General features: G+C 35.8%; 1 protein-coding gene across 1 annotated transcript in view; it reads left to right on the forward strand.

Annotated features, from left to right (window-relative positions):
- Hs3st-A (Heparan sulfate 3-O sulfotransferase-A) overlaps window positions 1-15286 on the forward strand; it is a 135839-nt gene that overhangs the window by 68660 nt on the left and 51893 nt on the right. The window contains exon 3 of the mRNA XM_003690881.4: window positions 2045-2131. The gene's annotated coding sequence lies outside the window, so the exon portion shown is untranslated. The remainder of the gene's footprint in view (window positions 1-2044; window positions 2132-15286) is intronic.

The raw sequence follows: 15286 nt of genomic DNA on the forward strand, positions 1-15286 counted from the left end.
TTCGACCAGGAATCTGCGATGGCGGATAAATAGGGTTTGGTATTGTTCAATTTGGTCTCGTTAGTCGGCCGGAATTTCGATCGATAAAATTCGGCCACGGTTTAAACGTACTGCGAGAGCTCGCTGCTGCGAAACGAATTGTTATGCACTCCCGATCATTTTCTGGTATGGTAAGTATTAACCTTTGGACGAACCGGTTATAAATATCAACGTTTCGTTTCCAACAACGTGGCGCGCGCGTACACTTACATGCGATAGCCTTCCACTGTCCTATTAAATTGCCTATTGTATTGGATTTTATAGAGTGTCGAGTGAAACGAGAGAAAAAAAAAGGGATCGTGGAAATGAGAGGAAAATATGTGTATGACGAATGTAAAAAAAAAAAAGTATCCATGTCGTTGAATGAATCGTTAACTTGGGTTTAAATTCGACGTGATTTCTGAATGCGAACCAAGATTTTTGGAAAAGCGGAATTTTTATTTAAATCCCTTTCGATTCCTTGAAAATTATATTATATTATTTTCCTTTGCGATTTTCTCGACTCTATCCTTGTGAAAATTTTCTTTTATTCGAGTGCAAATGGTTAATAAAAAAGAACTCGTGTGAAGATTGAAACGAAAGATTTTCCCTTCGAGATTAAACATTCCCGTAGCGGAAGCTTTTCTTTTTTTTTTTTTCCTATTTTGTTACCTTTTCCCTCTTCCGTTGAAATATTAAAAAAACAGTTATAAGGACGCTTGAAAGCAGGGAAAAACCTTGTACGATTTTTCTTTTAGAATTTTCTTTTATTTTTTATTTTTTTTTTTTTTCTTCTTTTGTCTCTGTTTCTTTTCCATTTTCATTGTAAAATTGCCCGTCTTTTTGCGCTCATAACTGTGAGTGCCGTTTCATTTTTATGCAAGTTGATTTGAAATCTAAAAGGTACGTAAAGCTTTGTGTCGCTATTGAATATCAAGAAACGAAAAGAATTTTTTATATTTTGTGATATTTATTAATAAATATTAAAATGTTTCACATTTTACATTTCGCAGTACGTTGAATTTCGCGGTCTCGTGTATAATTTCCGCTCGCGCTATGCATATGGCGTCGTCACGTGACACGATCACGTGATATTGCGTAAAGAGAGTTCGTAGCGCGAAGCAATTTGTTCGATTCGCTGGCGTTCGGAAGAAGTTTTGTGAAATTTCTATATTTTTGTCGCGAGTAGAGACTTCGAGAATATTCGTATTTCTGAATGTTTAACGAGTGGTAGTGTGACTGCGAGCAAAATGTGTTCGCTCGTCTATTCGAATCACGATTTTATCGGCCGTTAATTGGAATGAGATCGTGGTAAACGGTGAAATCGGAATCAAATTGAGTGTTTTAGGGACAATGGAGTGTCTAGAGTGGAAAATAGGATATGTGTGCGTGAAAATTGGTAATTTTCTGATTGAATATTTTATCGTTCGTTAATGGATCTATGATCGATAGTAGTGCAAGGTTAACTTGTGAAATTTCGTATAAAAAGGATAAGCAATAGGTTAGTAGACAAGAAAATAAGCAATAAAGTGAATCATTCACGAATTTAGATTTAAAATTTCTAGATTTAGATTCCAATTTACGTATTTATATGTAGAGGTTATGTATTATATATCGATAATTAATCTATTCGAAATCGATATATTTCGTATATAATTCTAATATCTCTCTAATGCAATTAACGATGTATGAGATCTTTTTGGAAAGAAACTTTGACTTTTGAATAAATTATCCATGTATATTTGATCCTTCAAATGTATATTAATCGAAACAAAATATGCTAGGAATAAATGGAATATAATTAAAAAAGATTAATTCGTTGAAAAAAGTTTGATCGTTTGATTGATAATAAATATTGTATAATAGCTACTTAACCTCATTTTTTTACGATTCGTGGACGGGGAGAATAGTTTTTTCTCATCATTTGTCATTGTGACTTTAATGTCAACAAAAAAATTAAATATTCATCACGAAAAGTTCGCTGGAATGATAAGGCTAATCAGTTTGTTTCTGTGCACGATTACAGATTTCTGAATATAAAAATCAGCTTGCATGGACCTTGACTACCCGGCCTTAATGCGAGGACTGCAGGCAATCAGTGCACCGAGAAAGGGTGAGTTATTATTTATCGATCATTCGATTCCCTTTCTCTTTCTTTTCTTTCTCCGTTATTAATATAATATTGGAAGGGAAATTGAACTTGGCGAATGATTAAAAAGCAATAGAAGAAAATAAAACGCGCGAACCGAAGTAATAATTTCTCAAAGAAGGAAGATCGATAGATGAAAGGAACGCGTATCAAGTATTACGTTATTAAAGGCAAATTTTAATCTTTATTACAATATTATACGTTTCATTTATTTAAGCTATTTAAACGTTGTAACGTTGTAAAAAACGAAATTAACTATTTAATTTGTTTCTCTTTTTACTTACGTTAAATAAAGGAAAAAATTAGAAATAAGAAAAGAGAGATTTTTATTCTTTGGTTAGTTTACGTTTTTAAAAAGAAATCACGTTCACGAGACATGAGGTTTTCCAACGAAACTCGTCTGGTAGAAGTACGTACTAAGCCGAAACAATCGATTCAAATCCCCTAGTGACGCGGCAATCTTCTTCTTCTTCTTCTTCTTCTTCGTGATACTTTCGTAGACTAACGCTTTCGTTTCACAGGGTAATTGTATGAAATCGCAGAAGAAATTACGGGAATCGTACATTCAATGCGCGGTCTAATGAATATTGCATTAGCTCCGATGATATACTGTTCAGTGATATCTTCTCTCTTTTTCAATTATTTTCCCAAATATGACAAATCGCGCAATATTCTAACGTACAATTTAAATTAAGGATAATTCAAGTATGATATAGCGAAAATTTTCTTTATTCAATAAAAGGAAAGAAAACTAATCGATATTTTAAATTCAAATTTTTAAGAAGAAGTGGAAAAAAGAGTTATTTACGTGCGTGCAAAAGGGTAAAGAAACATAATATATTCAATGCGAATCTTTAAAATTATAATCAAAATTTTACTGCAAACTGCAAAGATTAAATTGCACGGCTAATTACGTTTCATTCGTGTAAGCTGATTATTATTTCAAAATACAGGGAAACGAAAAAAAGTAAAAAAAAAATAAAGCGCGATGTGAATAAACGTAATAAATTTGCGTTATATAACTTTTCGATTTTTGAAACTTTATATTATCACGGATGATACTTGCTTAATTTGGTCCAATATTGTTTAATACTTTATATTTCAAATATTCATATTATTAATAATTTAAGGAGTTTTTTTTTCTTGGAAGAGATTGGAAAAAATAAATTAATCAAGTTAAAATTTTATATTTTTAATACAAAAACTAAATATTTTTATTCATTTATAAGTCATAGTAATTTAAATATTATTCGTAAGGAAATTATTTAATTGCAAAAGAAAAACAGATTCGTTTCAACAATTACATCTTTTCAACATTTTTAAAATTTTTTCTGTTGTTAAACAGAGATGAAAAACGAATGATTTTACAGAATTTTTATTGCTTTTAAAGTATCTGTCACCTTTTTCTTTTCAACGGTAGAACTTCATTAAGCTCGGCTCGCGTCTTAGATCCTCTTGAAAAATGAAAGCAATTTAAAAATGTCAACACGATCGTGACATTTTCAGAAGCAGAAGACCCTTTTAAATTTTTTTCTTCTTAAGATTAAAAATCAAGCATTTATTATTCTAAGAACTTTTTTCTTTTTTTTTTATTCAACGAAAAGTTCCAGTTACAAAAATGTTGTATGCAAGACAAATGTCGAAGAGATGTAATTATTTAAGTAACTTCATAATTACAGTCTTATAATCTACCATTCGCAAAGTAAAATATTTCATCTTTGCAGTTAATCAAAATTAGAAATAATAAAATTTTTGCTTCATTTATATTTTTACTTCAACTTAGGAATCCAAAAAAATTCGATTAAAAAATACATTTTACTTTTCGTATTATATTACGTGAACAAATTTTTCTCTTATTAATTATTCCTTTACGTAGAATTATTTAATTTTTAGTTGCTTCAAATTTATTTCTTCCTGATCGATTATTCAATGAAATGAAAATTTTCTCCATTAATAATCGATATTCCATTATAATTAAATTTCACAATATTAAGAACTACGTTACGCTTGTTGATTAACACGATACAAGAATTCGCGATTCTTCTACTTTTCATTTAATTTCTTTTCATCCAGACAAACGATTCAAATTTCTATTATTTGTCAAAGTATTGTCAAATAATTTTACAAAATATATTAACTATGCTTATTCGTTAACTCATTGCAGTTGAAGATTCTTAAACATTTTTTGAACAAATTTTTTTCATTGTGAGATAGAATCGTCGATTGAACTCGAATTATTTCTCAAAGAATATCAATTTTCGTATTAAATATTAAAAATTTATTAACTCATCGCAGTCCAAGATTCTTAGACATTGCACATTTTTTGGACAAATTTTTTTCGAGTTGGATTATTTTTCAAAGAATGGCAAATTTCGCACAATATAAAAAAATACATTCTTATTCATTAAATCATCCAAGATTCATAGACGTTAAATTTTTTTCAACGAGGATTAAACTCGATTATTTCTCTATGAACTGGCAAATTTCACGCACTGTCGAAAACTCCGCTTATCGCGTCGCGATCCAAGACTCCTTGGATTATCTCTCGATTCGGGGGAATTTTTTTGGGCCGTGATAAAATGGTCGATCGGCGACCAATGGAGTACGAGTTGGATTATTCATGGAGGAACAAGCGATCGAAATTGGGTCATTATTTCCGACGACGGCCAGTGGCCGATGTTTGGCAATGCTCGCCGCGGTGGAATTCTCGCCGATGGAAACGTGACATTTAGATGGTGGCTCGCATCCAGGCCAATCACGCCTCGCCCAAGAATTAGCCGGTTTCAACAGCAACAGACCAGTGTCGCCTCCTCTCCTTTCTTCTTCTTCTTCTTCGCGTCTCTTCCTTTCCTCCGCGTGAATTCCCGAAAGACGAGAGAGTATAGTAACCAAACTTTTTCGCGAGACACACTCTCGTTGGCATCGAGCTTCCTTCCAAAATTGGAACGACTCTACCGCCGATAATGACCCCCCTGCTCCCTCTTCTTGCTTTCGTTTTTCTCTCCCCTTGCAACTTTGTGCTCGAGTCGCTTGTTTTCCGTCTTGCTTCGTCCCTTTTAAGTTTAACGAGAGAGAAGGATAAAGTTGACTCTCGAAGATGAAGTTTTAAGTTAGCGAGATCGGGAGTCGAGATAAAATTTAATTTTATGCTCGAGTTATCTCCTTCTCAGGTTACTGGTTCGATAAATTTCCAGAAATAAAACATTTCGATCTACTTCGAACTCTTCCTTCTTTCCTCTTAAGTAAAGAATAAAAACACGTGCGTGTAAAAATTCGTCCATCTCTAAAATTCTTCAAGATCCACTCTTCAGAGACGCGATTACTTCGCGCGATCGATAGAAATATTTCTGAACAACATCTTCTTTCACGTAAAGATTATTTCCCTGTGTGAATCGTGTGAAATTTCCTAAAAAGAACGATACACCTCATCGTACGAAATTGGAAATTTTCGCATCGAGTCGAAGGAAAGAAACGTTGAAACGAGAAGAAGCACGCTTCGACGGAGGATCGGATCACGTATCAGCGCGCATGCGCGTAATTTTCTTTTGCACGAAACAAGACCGTGGACGGGTCTGGCGAGCGATAAATTTTCGAAAATGGACGCGAGATGGCGGGGATTGGCAATCGCGTGGAGACCGAGTATTCGTTCATCGGGAGACGATAGGAAACGAAACGCTTGGTAATGCACGCGCGTAGGACACGTCACGGTTCATAGTTTGCATGTTAAAGGCATCTTGGCGAGGGCTCGAAGACAACAATCGCGTTCTCGTTTCGTTCTCACTCGTTCTCTATCGGGCGACAAGTTTTTCTATTGTTTCCTCCGTGACACGTCTGTTCTTTCTGGATCAACGCTTGGATTACGCTTGGAACGAAAAATGAATAAAAAAAAAAAAGATAGATAGATAGATATAAAAATTCGAAGAATTATTCTTGACGTTTCGAGAACAATTTTATTTTAAGGATAATCCTCTTAAAATCTCGAGTATTCAAACGGACGAGTATTTGGAGGAAATTCGAAGACGAGGATATTTGTTATCAGGCCATTTCCAATTTAGAGGGTATCCTCGAAACGCAAACATGGATACACACGCATATACTCTTCTCATAAATAAATCTCTTTCCCGATTGTGGTACCCACTCTCGCTTTGCCCTCCGCTCTACCGTATTATTTTACGTACGTTAGTTTCCTCCTTCAATTAAAGATTTCGCTACTTGTGCCACTTTTTTCATTCCTCGTGCGGAACAACCTTGACACTCGTGTCGCCTCTTCCACCTCGCTTTTGCCTTTATCTTTTTCTTTCTTTCTTTTTTTTTTTCTTTTGATAATAAATTTCTTCTCGGTCTCGGAATAGCTTTCGATACGAGCTTTGGATTGGGAAGAGGAAGTAAAAGCGAAGGAAGAGGGGTCTCGAAGGAACGATTGGAAAGAATTAAAGAAAGTTTTATAATCAAATAACGTCGAGTTGAGGGGGAAACGATCGTTATCGAATTTTTATGGCATGGATTTTACGAGGGCAGGGAGTGTCCTCGGAGGCTCGACGATTTTTAGATGATTTCGAAAAGATCGATTTATTCGTCTTTCTTTGTGTCGATGTGCATTTTAATATATATTTTTTTTTTATCTTATCTTATTATTTTTTTCGAGTCGCGAATTTTTCCAAGTTGAGCCACGAAAAAGAAGAGCAGGTATCCTCGGAAATTATTAATCGAGCATTGCTCGTTGTACTTCTAAGGACTAATGACAACAATAATAATAACAACAATAATAATAATAATACTTTTCCTCGATTCATTTTGAATAAAGCGGATTTTTCGTCGGGAAAGATGAACGAAGGGGATAGAACTCAGTTCAAAATATTATTAAAAAAAAAAAAAAAAGGAGCGTGATAAAAGGAGCGACGAGGAGGCGACGGTTTAATTAAAATTCCATCGAGATTCCATCTGACCTATTAGCGGGGAGCTCTTGATCACGAGAACTCTTTTTCATTCATTCATTCATCGGGGCTGGTAATTTCACGCCCACGCTCGATTTATAACGCCCACCAGCGCCGTCCCACCACGTCCTCTCCCCTCCCCTCCTCCTGTCTTTTAATCCGTTCAGGTGTAAACAGCTTGCGCCCCCAGCCTTGCTTCTTTCTCCAACTTTATTCGTTACAAAGGGAATTTTCCTCTCTTTGCTCGAAAAGGAAAAAAAAAAGGTCTCGTCGATTTTTTTAACGCGTTCCTGGATTTATCGATTCCTGAACGAATTCGTTTCTTTATCAAGCGCCAAGCGTGAAACGACTCGGGATTAATTTTGCGAGAAAAAAGAAAAATTGCGGAGGAATATCGCGCATTCTTATCGCGCCAACAGTCTCGTACTAAAAAAAAAAAAAAAAGAAAGAGGCAAGCTAGTTTTTCTATATTCTCCAATCGAGTTAAAGCGGTGGTATTCAAGATAAAAATTAAAAGTAAACATTTTTATTACGGATCGTAAGATATTTTTTTTTTTTCATTCGTCCAACAGCTTTGCCTTCGTTTTTCTCGATTCTCCAATCGAGTTTACATTAAAATTGAAGTATTTAGATAAGATTAAAAATAGACATTTTTACGGAACATAAGAAGACGCTGGATATCGTTTTTTTCAATTTTTCGATCACGCGTATTAGAAATTCATTTGGATGAAAGAGTAGCATTTCGTCGATTATTATCCTTTATATCCGTCCAAGCCTTCGTTTTTCTCTAATCGAGTTTAGATTAAAATCGAAATATTTAGATAAAATTAAAAGTAAAAATTTTTACGGAACATAAGACGCTGGATAGGAATCTTTTTTTTTTAATTTTTCGATCAGAGTCTCGTATTAGAGATTCGTGGATGAAAGTAACATTTCATTCGGCAGCTTTGAAAAACAATTCCCACGATTCGATTTTTTTTTTCTTCCCTATCCTTTTTTTTTTTTTTTGGTCGCCATTGACGATCCATCGAAAATGGAGACACCTTCAACAACTCTGTTTCTTCGGCAAGATGCTCGGCCAGAAGTGCGCCGACCGACCTATCGACGCGAGCCTGGATTCTCGTGCACCGTTGCCCCCCCCTTTTCATTCCGATCGCTTGACCCGTCCTCCCACGCTTCTTCCTACGCAAACGTGTCCTTCTATCTCCCCTCTCTCGCGCAATTCTTCCTCCTCCGCGTTTAATTTTTCACGGACGAATGCCCATGATGGAAATGTAGTAGGATAACACATAGAGACGAGGAAAAAGAAATAAACAGTGGCTTCTAATAAAATTCTATTTTATTCTTCTTTTCTTATATGATACGAATATAGATGATAAATTGAATCGTAAATGGGAGAGGGTTTCGATCTGAATGAATGATATTTTTTTTTTCTTATATATATATATATAATACGCACAGAAATCGGTATGAATTCGATTGGAGATAATCGGCGATAAACGTGGCAATTATTCGTTGGCAATCGAGTGTTATTTACGAGCAATATCTGTTTAATCGTAATATCAGACATCGTCGAATTTTTCCACTTTCGATTCCTTTCCTTGTCGTAATTTTCGAGTAATTTAGAATTAGAATTCTTATAATTGATTTGCGAGAAAGAAACTTCAAAACATCGTTGTGTGTATGTTATTTAGAAATTTATTTAAAATTTTTAAGTATTATACATTTGATCAAAGAGTATCGCTTCTAAAGGTAGAAAATTACCAACCATAGATTTCGTAATGCAAAAGACACGTAAAATTGTAGAAGGGAATTTATCATAAATTAATCTTTGATATAACATCTTCAAAGATAATTCTTTCAATCCTCTCTCTCTCTCCTCCTTTCTTCCCTCGACGTTCCTTTGATTCCAATTAATTCGAATTCAAAAATGAAAAATTCGCGGTCAATTTTCCTCCTCGTCCGTCGTTCGAGCTTTTGCATCTCGCATCCTTTGTTCTCAAACGCGATGAAATTTCAAATGTTCGTTTCTCGAACAAAGCCACCGTTTATCATCCGTTCGCATCATTCGTGCAACGATGTCCCTTTCGTCTCTCTCTCTCTCTGTTTTGCGTATGTGTAATAAAAATTCATCCTTTGTTCCAATCGCAGAATTTCTTTCTCCTTCAACATTCCTTCGAAATCACGGTTAGGTTCGAAGTCGATCGTTTCCTCAATTTTCTCCTCTTTTTTCGTTCTAATTTTTTTCCCTTTTCGCATCGATTTGTCGAGGTCCCCTCAGTGTAATAATATCGACAGGGAAGTTATAAAATGGTTAAATAAAGTTGGCCAGCAACCTGTAGGTGTAACTGGATTAAAGCGGAAGGAGAGTGGGCGGGAAAATTCAAGTTGGGAATCCTCGTGAAACTTGCCACGATTTATCATCACTGTATCGATTCGCTTTTTCGCTTTTTCTCGTCCTCTCACTTTGTAGAATCTTTGTTGAGACGGTCTAAATCATCGAGAATAAATTTTTCGAATACTTTATTTTTGCTTTCTCCCTTCTGCCATTTAACCCTTTGCGCTCGAGAGGCGACGAAAGTTGAGCTTATACGAAGATTTAATCTTTAGAAAGCGATATCGCTTTTAATTACAATTACAAAAGTGGATATAATTAAATATATAAGAAAAATTAACGTTTTCCACGATCGTAATTTCTCACCGAATTCGAATCGCTCGTGGTGCCATCTGAAACAGCGTTCTTTCGTTTTTAAGAAGAGTCGCGAGGAGCGCTTCGAGAGTTTCCAGTCCAACGATTCCAATATGGCGTGCGAGAAGCGTTGTTCGCGTCGCTGCTTACTTTACGTTTCAGCTTGGAAGATGTGGCTGTCGAAGCTATCGAAATGGTTATCCTAAGGAACGTGTGAAAAGTCGTAAGATTTGAAGTCAGAAATTTTAGTTTGACTATGGTGAATTGGAGGAATCGCTCGATGAAAATTCGATCCAGAGAAGAATTGAAAAATCGAGAAACAATTGGGTAATTTTGTGTCTAGTTTACATAATAAAATCTTGAATTTGGAGAAAGGGAAAGAAACTTATTTGCACAGTTAATAGATAGTGAATCGGAAAGTGATAATGATGCCTTACAAGAATCTAATAATTTAGAATGAACGAAGAAATTTAATTTCTTTTACCTTATCTGTGCTCAAAATTATCTCGAGTTGCTACTTCGATTGAGAAACTCGTCCAAAGGGTTAATAAACGTTCGAATTCAAGCCTTCTTTCTCTTTCGAATTGAATAAACAAAACGGATAGAACTTGTAATAATCTGTACTTCGCATTATTTATTCGACTCTTCCCATTCATCGAATAATATTACCTCTTGGAAAGAATCGACATCAAAGACATCGATATTATTCTTTATTTGCGATTTTATTATATGTTTTCAGCAACGCTACTATTTCATAATTGAAATCTATTTGTTTTTTTCGATACACAAACGCTTCAAACGTTTCGTAAACAAGTAATCACGCGCAATCATTAAATACATTCATTCTTTCGTAATTCGTACATTTTACTTATTGTTTTCACTATCGACATCGATCTATTTTATCCTCTTTTCCATCGTTGGAAGAGTCGCTCGAAACGGTCTGACTGATTTTTAAGCAGTTTAACCAGCTTGATCGACTCGAAGATCCGAGAAAATCAAGTTTGTCAAATGATTACGATCGATCTTAATCCCCGAATCACGTTCCTTGAATTCGGTTTCGAGAAACAAACGTTCGAGGAGGAGGAAGAGACGGTGGGAACAGAAACGGTTGTCTCACGACGCGAGATCTCCTCCATCTTTGTCTGCGGTTTCCCGCCACGACGACGCGAAACGTCAGAAACAAGAAAGTCCAGGAGCCAGTGTAAATGTTAAAAGTTGCGCGTTGAATTTGCACAGTGGTGGGGGAAGTTCGGTTTTGCGGTTGGATGGCTGAGCGGGGACGCACTCGTCGAGAACTGGGCCGTGGGGGGAGGGAATCCTTGTTTCTTTGCGAGTTTACCTTTGTTATCGCTCGCGTCCTCAAAAACGTCCAATGTCACCATGATGATGTATCCAATTTACGAGGATTTTAACTGCTCGAGGAGTAAGAATTATTCCTTATTCCGTGTAAATTTTGCATCGAAATCCAAATGTTAAAATTTCGTGAATTTTTTTCTTTTTCTTTTTCTTTTGGAATTTTCAAAGTGAAAATTGATAGTTAGAAAAATTTTATTTTTTGGAATTTTGAATACAGAAATTGCAGTACTCGTGATATAAAAATTATCTTATTCTATATTGATAGGAAAATTTTCTTTTTTTTTCCTTTTCTTTTTCTTTTGGAATTTTCATAGTAGAAATTGCGAAAAGAATAATAGCAATGCTCGTGATATAAGAATTACTCGTTGACTGTGAAAGACAAAAAACCGAAGACTATCTCGAAAGAAGAATTTTTCATCCACGGACAATGGCGATTGTGAATGAGTATTATCCCTACGAACCGGTTCAGCATTCGTCAATTTCAGAGAATCGATCTATTTTCTTCGTTGTACGCAGTTTTCCACCGGTTTCTCCCTTTATACAGTCGGTTGAAAAGTCAAGATCTCTCGGTGTTTTCACGAGTCGAGTGTTACGAGGCGAGACGCTATATTATTCGCTCGTGCATTAAACAGAGCGAGAAGATGAAAATTTCTGACCTGTTTACGAAATATATGCCGTTCTCTCGAACATATATATATATAATTGACATTGAGAATCTATCGATAGTCACTTTAAAATATTGTACGCGTTAGATCGGTTGGAAATCGCAGGTCAATTGGAGATTCCATGGAGATCGAATAATTCTATCGTGAGTGGATTTAAATTTCTTCAATCTCCTCATTTTTTCCCTCATTCTGGTCACGACGAGAGAATTGACAAGAGACTATAGAGACAAAGTGATTCTTAATTGAAACTTTAATTCAAATGATCTCAAATTACTACGGAATATTTCGAATAATTTCAACATTTTCCTTTGTAAAAATTTTCGTTTCGCTCTTTTTCAACCAATTATTAACAAAATTCGTGGATGAATGTCACGTCATTTTTCATCGTCGTGTGTCGAAATTCGTGTTAATATTTAACCACGTATTTCGAGATATTTAACGCGGTTACATTCGCCTCCCGTTACACCTCTGTTATATCTTAATGGTCGACGTTTGAAATATCGTGCGGAGGCCCGAGTGTTCGTTAACCTTCGATTAACCTTAGAATGGGAGGGGGACATTTATCAAACACCATTCTGTGCATCGATGATAAACGATCGTTTCACGAATGAAACATTACTTGTTTTTATTTTCGTTTCGTTCCATCTTATCTTTGCGAACGAAACGAACGTAAATGTTCAAACGCGAAAATTCAAGGTGGTGTAAACATCTTACCGACCGAGCAAAGACACGTCACGCGATACGCGGCAGAGTTTATTATTTTCTCTATGCGCGAACAACAAACGATCGTTACGATTTCTTTCTTTTTTCTTATATTCCTTTACACGTAGCCCCATCCACCATTTACCGTGAAAATACCGTGTTCCGTTCAAGGATGTAAGGAAAAATGCGGGGGAAACGCGTTGCTGCTCGTTTTTCCTCCGAGAAAAATTATTTTTCAGACGGGAAAACGATATCGGGTGGATGATATTATGAACAAGGAAGGGAAAAATATCGTTGAAATATCTTTTTTTTTTTTATCGAATCGCTGTATTTTTGTGGTAAAAATATAACACGCAAACGTATCTTTCATAGATTTGCAATTGTATATAAAATAGATGTAATAATTTATCGATTTACGAGATTAGTGTATTTTTATGGTTTATAAATAAATGTAAAAATACGCAAATATAATTGCAATTATAAAGTAGAGTAGAATAAAGAATCTAATGTGTATATATATATAGAATAGGTAATTTATTAATCGAATCGATCGAACGTTAGATTTTTTTGACACGAAAAGAATTTATAGACCACGAAGGAAGTAACGATTCTTATCGCTTCAGTGCTCGTTTAATCCCAAATAAGAAACGTTAAAAAAAAGTGTACGAGTCTAAATCTAAAAAAATTAAACACCGACCTGTATTAAAATTAATGGATACCTTTATACAGCAAAACTTCTTAAAATTCATCTTTCTTTTTTCCTTCGTTCCTCTCCACCGTGCTCTCTCGTCTACTTTTATATATTTTCTTTTTTTTTATATATATATACTTTTTCTCCCCTAAAACGTAATGCATCGTTGCAAATTTCACGACGATAGTTTAGAATCAAGCCTTACTTTATGGAAACTTGGACAGTCCCCTGGAAAGGAACAGGGGATCGTACTATAAAGTTTTCCCCGTGTTGTTGCACCAGCCGGTCGAGGAAAAGTATTGTTGAAATTTTTAATGCCACTGCCGCCTCGTTTCCGCCATTGCAATTTTATTCTCCTCGCTTCGAGAGACCCGTTTCTTTTCCTCCTCCTTCTCCTCTTCTTCTCTCTCTCTCTCTCGGTTTTACACAGAAAAGACGATGTCCAAGCGGCGAGCTCGCTCATTTAATTGCCTCGCGTAACTGTTCACCGTTCGACCGTTGGAAATTCAATTTCGGCCAACGTGGTAACGCGATCTCATCGTGTAAACGGTGGAACAACAAGTTTCGAAAGAGGAGGGACGAGAAACGTATAAAGATAAGAATATCGAATCGAATAAAATGAATTGTTCGTGCAATTACCGCTCGAAAATTGAGACGTGGTTGCAAATGTAATAAGTGGAACAACTTTCTCTCTCTCGATAAATTAACTTGCTCTTTGTCCGAGTTTTCGAGAACGATGTTTAGTCGAAAAACGGGGATAAAGGGATTCTCTCTCTTTCTCTCTGCATTTCCACCGGGGCTTTTATCGAAATGTCAATAGCGAGTAACAAGTATAACGAGATTGAAGGTTGCGCGGATTCATCGTTAGTCGAAGGAGTCGTAATTGTCGAGCGAGATGGGAAATGGGTCGTCTTGAGTGAAATAAGTGGAACGAAGAAGACGGCCTCTCTCTCTTTCTCTGGATCGAAGGAATGCTGCGCTTGACAGTCTAATTACGGACAATCGTGTATCGGATGATTATATCCCTCTTTTCGCTTCCAAAACCGGGAAATTTATTCGTTCGCGATTAATCTTTCGTTTAGAAGAATGGAAAGTGTAAGTCCATTTTTGTGAAAGAAAACGAGACGTAATTTATAGCGTGAAGATTTTATTTATAACTTGTTAATAAATACGCCAATGATCTGTTCGATTTAAAATTATATCGTGAAAGTGGTGCAAGTCTAATAGACATAGGTGGCGGGCATAGAATCTAGCGTCTTTGCACAACGATGCCAGATCTATTACGTACGAAAAATATAAGGAGCAGTTATTATCTGCTGCGCATCGTGAACACTGCCGCATAAAGAGCATAAATAAGTATAATATCGAAATAAATTTTATTCCTCGTTATTATTTGTAAATAAAATTCGACACGAAATATATTTTAAGCGATATTTAATTTTTCGACCGACCAATTATATTATATTATTCTAGAAAGAAATTTATACGATCAAATTCTACATCGACAAATTGTAGAAACATTGCGAGATAAAATAAAAAAACCTGTACTATTTAAAAAAAGGAAAGAAGAAAGAAAAATATAATTCGAAATACGATCCAAGACGATCGTCTATTTTTCTTTCTTTCCTTCTTTTTATCGCAGCTTGGATTATTGGATTATCCGTGCGAGGAGGCGCAGCAGTTACGGTAAGAAAATGACGCGCGAGATTTGTATAACGATCGCAGGATGGGATAGCGTCTCCCTCCAGTCGTTACCCCGACCGATGAAATTAACTAACCTCTCCCTCCTCTCCCCTCCCTCGTCGAGCAGCGGCCGCCTCGCCTTTTTTTGCCGGCAACCGTGTTGCGCATTGAGCGGCGTGGACGCTGTTTTACGATCAGTTTTACGGTAATTGCGAAGGAAAATTGGAATCGAGAAGTTCTTGTGAACGCTTAAAAAAGAACCAGAGCGCGACGAAAGTCGAAAATTTTTCTGTTTTCCTCTGTTGCTCGTAATTGTAATATTCGTGCACACCGTTGACAATTAATCGACACTCGTGTCTCTGCGCAATTTCGCACGGAGGAAGAAGAAGAAGAAGAAGA

Source organism: Apis florea, unplaced genomic scaffold (genome assembly GCF_048593485.1).
Source record: "Apis florea isolate Af1SG1 unplaced genomic scaffold, ASM4859348v1 contig_3068_pilon, whole genome shotgun sequence".
Taxonomy (NCBI): domain Eukaryota; kingdom Metazoa; phylum Arthropoda; class Insecta; order Hymenoptera; family Apidae; genus Apis; species Apis florea.